Genomic DNA, 7,050 nt, shown 5'->3' on the forward strand with positions numbered 1-7,050 from the left:
TAAATAAAATATTACATAACATTTCTCTATTGAAATAATAACATCTCTGTTTTGAAGTAATATTTTATGTAACATGTCTCTATTGATGTAATATTTTATTTAACATTGCCATTTAAAATAATACTTTATTTAACATGCTATTAATGAAGTAATAATTTATTTAACATCTCCCCATTGAAATAATATTTTATTTATTATGTTCTTAATAAACTAATATTTTATTTATCTTATTCATATTAAAGTAATATTTCATTTAATTAGACCCTATTAAAGTAATATTTGATTTAACACGTCCATATTAAAGTAATATTTGATTTAATACGTTCCTGTTAGGGTTATATTTTATTTAACATGTCTCTATTGAAGTAATATTTTATTTAACATGTCTCTATTTTAATAATATTTTATTTAGCATGTCTCTATTGAAGTAATATTTTATTTAACATGTCTCTATAGAAGAAATATTTAATTTAACATGTTTCTATTAAAGTAATATTTTTTCAATAATCTCTATTCAAGTAAAATTTTATTTAACATGTAGCTGTTGAAATAATATTTTATTTAATATGTCTCTGTTGAAATATTTTTAAATGTTTCTATTGAGTAATATTTTAACATGTCTCTATTGAAGTAACATTTTATTTAACATATCTCTATTTGAATAATATTTTATTTAACATGTCTCTATTGACATAATATTTTAATTAACACTTCTCTAATGAGGTAATATATTATTTGTCATATTACTGTTAAATTATTATTTCCCTAAGATATCTCTATTAATGTAGGATTTAGTTAACATTTGACTGTGAAAGTAATGTATCATTTGACATTTATCTGTTCAACTAATATTTTATTTTACGTGTCTCTTTTGAAATAATATTATATTTAACTTGTCTCTATATAACTTGTATATATAACTATATAACTATATTTAACTTGTCTTCTATTCAATTAATAATTTATTTAACATATCTCTATTGAAGTAATATTTTATTTTATATGCCCCTATTGAATTAATATTTTAACATGTTCCATTTGTAGTACTATTTTATTTAACATGTCTTTAATAAGTAATATTTTGTTTAACACGTTCCAATAAAATTATTATTTTATTTAAAACATTTTTGAAGTAATATCTCATTTCATATGTCTCTATTAATGTAATAATTTATTTAACATGTTGCTATTGTAGTAATATTTTGTTTAACATATCTCTATTAAAGTAATATTTTATTTAACATATCTCCATTTAAGTAATATTTTATTTAAGATGTCGCTATTGAAGTAATATTTTAATTAACAGATTTCTATTAAAGTAATATTTTATTTAACACGTTAATATTAAAGTAATATATTATTTAGCATTTATATATTGAAGTAATATTTTATTTAACATGTCTCAATTGATATAATATTTTATTTAAAATATCTCTTTTATATTATATCTCTATAATATTTCACATATTATATCTAATGAAATGAAGAATTCTTGCACTTAACATGTACCTACTAATATAGTATTTTATTTAACATATCTCTGTAAGGGGTAATATTTTGTTTCACATGTTGCTATTAAAATAATATTTTATTTAACATGTCTGTATAGAAATAATGTTTTATTTAAAATGTATCTATTGAGTAATATTTTGTTGAACACATTATTCTTAAATTCATATTTCACTTAACATATCTTTATTTAAGTAATATTTTATATAATATGGCCCTATTAAAGTAATGTATTATTTAACATTTATCTATTAAAGTAATATTTTATTTTACATATCTCTATTGAAATAATATTATATTAACATGACTCTATTGAAGTAATATTTTATTTAACATGTTTCTATTGAAGTAATATTTTATTTTGCCTGTCTTTATTGAAGTGATATTTGATTGAACTTGTTTCTATTGAAATACTATTTTATTTAACATGTCTCTATTGAAGTAATATTTTATTTAATGTGTTTCTATTGAAATACTATTTTTTTAATATGATCCTGTTGATATAATATTTTATTTAACATGTTCCTATTGAAGTGATATTTTATTTAACGTTTTTATTGAAGAAATATTTTATTTATCATGTTGCTATTAAAGTAACACCCCCAGTGACTCAGCGGCATGTCTGCGGACTTACGACCCTAAAAACCGGCCTTCGATATTCGAGGTGGGTGGAGCACAAATAACCCATTGTGTAGCTTTGTGCTTAACGCAAAACAACAATTAAAGTAACTTTTTATTTAACATGTCTCTATTGAAATAATATTTGATTTAACATGTCTATTGAAGTACTATTTTAGTTAAAATGTCTCTATTGAAGTAATATTTTATAAGATATATATCTGTTGAAATATTATCTTATTTGACATGTTCTTAATTAAAGTAAGTGTTTTATTTGACCTGTTCCTATTAAAGTAATATTTTATTTAATGTGTTTCTATTGAAATACTATTTTTTTAACATGATCCTGTTGATATAATATTTTATTTAACATTTTCCTATTGAAGTGATATTTTATTTAACGTTTCTATTGAAGAAATATTTTATTTATCATGTTCCTATTACAGTAACACCCCCAGTGGCTCAGTGGTATGTCTGCGGACTTACGACCCTAAAAACCGCCCTTCGATATTCGAGGTGGGTAGAGCACAAATAACCCATTGTGTAGCTTTGTGCTTAACTCAAAACAACAATTAAAGTAACATTTTATTTAACATGTCTCTATTGAAATAATATTTGATTTAACATGTCCATTGAAGTACTATTTTATTTAAAATGTCTCTATTGAAGTAATATTTTATAAGATATATATCTGTTGAAATATTATCTTATTTGACATGTTCTTAATTAAAGTAAGTGTTTTATTTGACCTAACATTCTCTGTTCAAATGATATTTTATTTATCATGCCTCTATTGATGTAATATATTATTTAACACGTCTCTGTTATATAATGTTTTATTTAGCATGTTCGTGAAGTATTTTTTTATTTAACATGTCCGTATTAACTAATATTTTTATTTATCACGTCCTAATTAAAGGAGTATTTTATTTAACCTTCTCTTATTTAAGTAATATTTTATTTAACACGTTGCTACTAAAGTAATATTTTCTTTACCATGTTCCTATTGAAGTAGTATTTTATTTAAGATATCTCTATTAAAGTAATAGTTTATTTAGCACTTTCTATTAACGAATACATTTCTTGTCAAGTCACTGTTAAAGAAATATTTTTGTATGTATTTTGTTGGTTTGGTAGCATCAAGCTTTTACTTGCGATATACCTAATAAATGATTTTTTTTGCCTTATACTTTATAAATGGATTGTTTAGTTATAGTTTTAAACCACTGAGGACCAAGTTTTCTCATAACGAAAGACCTTCTTCAGAAATAAGGCAATGCTGAAACGAGTTGCTAAGTGAGCAAATATTGTAAAAATTATAATGAACAAATTACAGTAACGATCGAGAAAATATTGTAAGGTTTTTAATGAATCTATTACAGTAACAAAAGTGACAACTAAACCACTTTCGTATTCAACGACTTCTTTCTTCTACAGAAGTTTCTAAAACAACCAGTTATATTCAAAATTGATTTGGAAGTGTAGATTTCTTCACGAAGGACGAAAAAAAAAAAAGGGAAAATGTTAAAAACAATTATACATGTAACTTTTATGCTTTTGAACTTTCATGAAAAACAGTTACGTAGGTGGGTAAATGTTGTGAAGTCCATGCCAGTTATTTGTCCTTGTTTATTATCAGACGAGTTTCAAATAAAATCGGTTGTGTAACAAGTCTTTTCGGAAAGAGAGAATACAAGTCTTGTGTGCTCGAAGCAATATAACTTCAATCACAGATGTTTGTAATAAACGTGAGCGTCTCCTGGAATACTTTCATCGAAACAAATACGAAGAAAAAATGTCAATACGTTTTGTGATAAAACTGCCAATAAAACTTGTGTATACTCGAGTTAAAGCATTTCAATAAAATAATGAAAACAGATCCTTACTTCCGATATTTTCACAAATGGTTCATATCCGAACGATCCAAATCTACAGAGTTATAACGCGAGCTTCACAAAGACTTAAAATAAAATAAAAATATAAAAAACAGTGTTAAATTTAGAGTCGAACTGGAGCTCACGTTAAGACTTGAGTAACACTTAAAACCACAGATATAGTTAAACATAACAAGTATACCCAATGCATCAAGTATAATTCACACTTACAATGTACATAAAAACTCGTATTACATATATATTCAACATTAAATTCCACATGTCGTTACGCGTTAGATACAACCACTATTAAACTATACATGTCAGTACACATTAGTAAACATATCGGAACATATTCATTATAACCAATATCAAACTCCACATCGCAGCGGCACGGCATGGCCACGTTGTTAAGGCACTCCACTCATAAGCCGAGGGTCGCGGGTTCAAATCCACGTCATCTCAAACCTGCTACCCCTTTCAACCCTGGGAGGGGTTATAACGTGACAATCAATCCCACTATTCGCTGGTAAAGAAGTAGCTTAAGAGTTGGCAGTGGGTGGTGATAACTAGACTAGACTAGTCTTCCCTCTTGTTTTACACTGCTAAATTAGGGACGGCTACCGCAGATTATCCTCGTGTAGCTTGAGCGAAATTTAAACCACGTATTAGATCACATTAGTTACAACCACTATTAAAGTACCCATTAGTTATAGCCACTCATTAAGCTGTACATATCAGTACACCTTTGACATATCAATCTTTACATTAGATTGAAATGTTAGTAATTACCGTTTACTGAATTAAAATATAGCAATGATAAATATCCAGGTTACTGTAGAATTACAGTACATCATTGTTTCAGTCCTGGTGATCTTCTATCTTGCTGTAAAAGTGGCTAATCTATAATTTATTTGTGATATCCTTCATAAAGAATGAAGAATTGAGGAATTATATGCAACTGTTCTTAGCTTACGTTATATGTGATTAAAAGGCATAACAAATATATAACCATTGATTTTTGACTGTGTAGAAACGACTGTGTTTTCAAGATATGCAAGCTTGATGCAAAACACATTCGTTTGTCTTAATGATCTAATGCAAATTTCCAAATTACATCATTTCTTAGTGAACTACCACAAGTTTTTAGAAAAGTAATTACAAAAGCTGGAACTAACACATCACATCAGTTGTCTTATGGTAAAGAGATGTAATTAATTCATCCTAAAATATCTGATATTTCTAACACTACAATCCTAAAGAATTCTGTTACTGAGCGACAAACCATATCGACAAACAAAGAGTTTATACAGAGCTTTTACCGGAAACTTTTGCACGGTTAGTAACAGTAAGATAACCCTTTTTTCAACTTTCTAGAAAAAGCCAAGATGTTGCACATTTTAGGTAAATTAGGTTCATAATTTGGCTCATATGTTCCACATTTTAGGTAAATAAAGTTAATAATTTGGCCAAGATATTGCACATATTAGAGAAATTAAGTTAATAATATGGTCAAAATATTGCAAATATTAGATAAATTAAGTTCATAATATAGCCAAGATTTGTGACTTATGAGGTTTATAATTTGGCCTAGATTTTTCGCATTTTAGATAAATTAGTTATGTATCAGGTTCATTATTTGATCAGGATTTGCACATTTAAATAAATTAAGTTCACAGTTTGGCTAATATGTTGAATGTGATAGATAAATTTGGTTCATAGTATGGAAAAAAATTCATCTTTAAGATAAATTAGGCTCATAATATGGTAAAGATGTTGCACATTTTAGATAAATTAGGTTCATAATTTGACCTAAATGTTACACATTTTAGATAAATTATGCTATAATTTGGCCAAGATGTTGGAAAATTTAAAGAAATTAGGTTCATTATTTGGCAAAGATATTTCACGTGTTAGATAAATTAGATAGTTTGCCAAAATGTTTCACTTTTTAGATTAATTAGATTCATAGTTTGTCCTAGATGATTCATCTTTTAGATTAATTAGGTTCATAGTTTGACCTAGATGTTTCATCTTTTAGATTAATTAGGTTCATAGTTTGTCCTAGATGTTTCATCTTTGAGATCGATTAAGTTTATAGTTTGAATTAGATGTTCGATCTTTAACATTCATTAGGTTTATAGTTTGTGATAGACGTTTCATCTTGTAGATTTATTAGATTCATAGCTTAGCTAAAATGTTTCATATTTTAAATTAATTAGGTTCATAGTTTGACCTAGATTTTGGAAACTGTAGCTAAATTAGGTTCATAATTAGTCAAAGATGATTCATAATTTAGATAAATTAAATTCATAACCTGGCTAATGTGTTTTACATTTCAGATAAATTAGGTTCATTATATGAAGTAGATGATGGAACTTATAGATAAATCAGTCTCTTAACTTTTACAGCTTTATTATCGACTTACTTACCCTAAAGTATTCATTATATCCTTTTTCACATTCACTGGATATATACGATCAGTCCTACAACATCTCAAGAAATCCATCAAATCCAAGGATCCAACGGACATACTTCGAATCTTAAACTTTAGCTACATGGAATCATATCTACCGACGTCTCTCTCTTCCCAATGACTAAACTACAGTATGAGCGAGTGAGACCTCATCAGTCGGTGTGGCCTTCGGTGGCACAGCCCAATGTTTGCGGACTTACGACACCATGAACTAGATTTCGATACCTTAGGTGGGAAGAGCACAAGTAACCTACTGTGTAGGTTTGTGGTTAACTTCATTGAAACAAACAAATCTATCGAGTCATCTTTCTTCACCAAAAAGGGAGATATGAATGACCGACAGTCGTAATTGTGATGTGACGATCAGGGTACGAAAAGTTAGGGCGTCTTTCACCTAAAGAAACGCGGAGGAGAGGTGCGAAACTATATGACTATAAAAGCATATTAATTAGATTAGAAAGTATAAATTTCAAAATAGAGTTTTAAAAGTTACTGTAGATAAGTACAATATATTAACTAGTACAGTGAGAACAAGCTAATGACATATTATACAGAAACGGCGTATTCGGGTTG

At 27.2% G+C, this 7,050-nt stretch overlaps 1 protein-coding gene across 1 annotated transcript in view; it reads right to left on the bottom strand.

Moving 5' to 3' along the window:
* The window catches only part of LOC143238848 (leucine-rich repeat, immunoglobulin-like domain and transmembrane domain-containing protein 2), a 69,633-nt gene extending 62,964 nt beyond the window's left edge, over positions 1 to 6,669 (bottom strand). The window contains exon 1 of the mRNA XM_076479424.1: positions 6,434 to 6,669. The gene's annotated coding sequence lies outside the window, so the exon portion shown is untranslated. The remainder of the gene's footprint in view (positions 1 to 6,433) is intronic.
* Between the last annotated feature and the right edge of the window lie 381 nt (positions 6,670 to 7,050).

This window comes from Tachypleus tridentatus, chromosome 13, assembly GCF_004210375.1.
Source record: "Tachypleus tridentatus isolate NWPU-2018 chromosome 13, ASM421037v1, whole genome shotgun sequence".
NCBI classification, from domain to species: domain Eukaryota; kingdom Metazoa; phylum Arthropoda; class Merostomata; order Xiphosura; family Limulidae; genus Tachypleus; species Tachypleus tridentatus.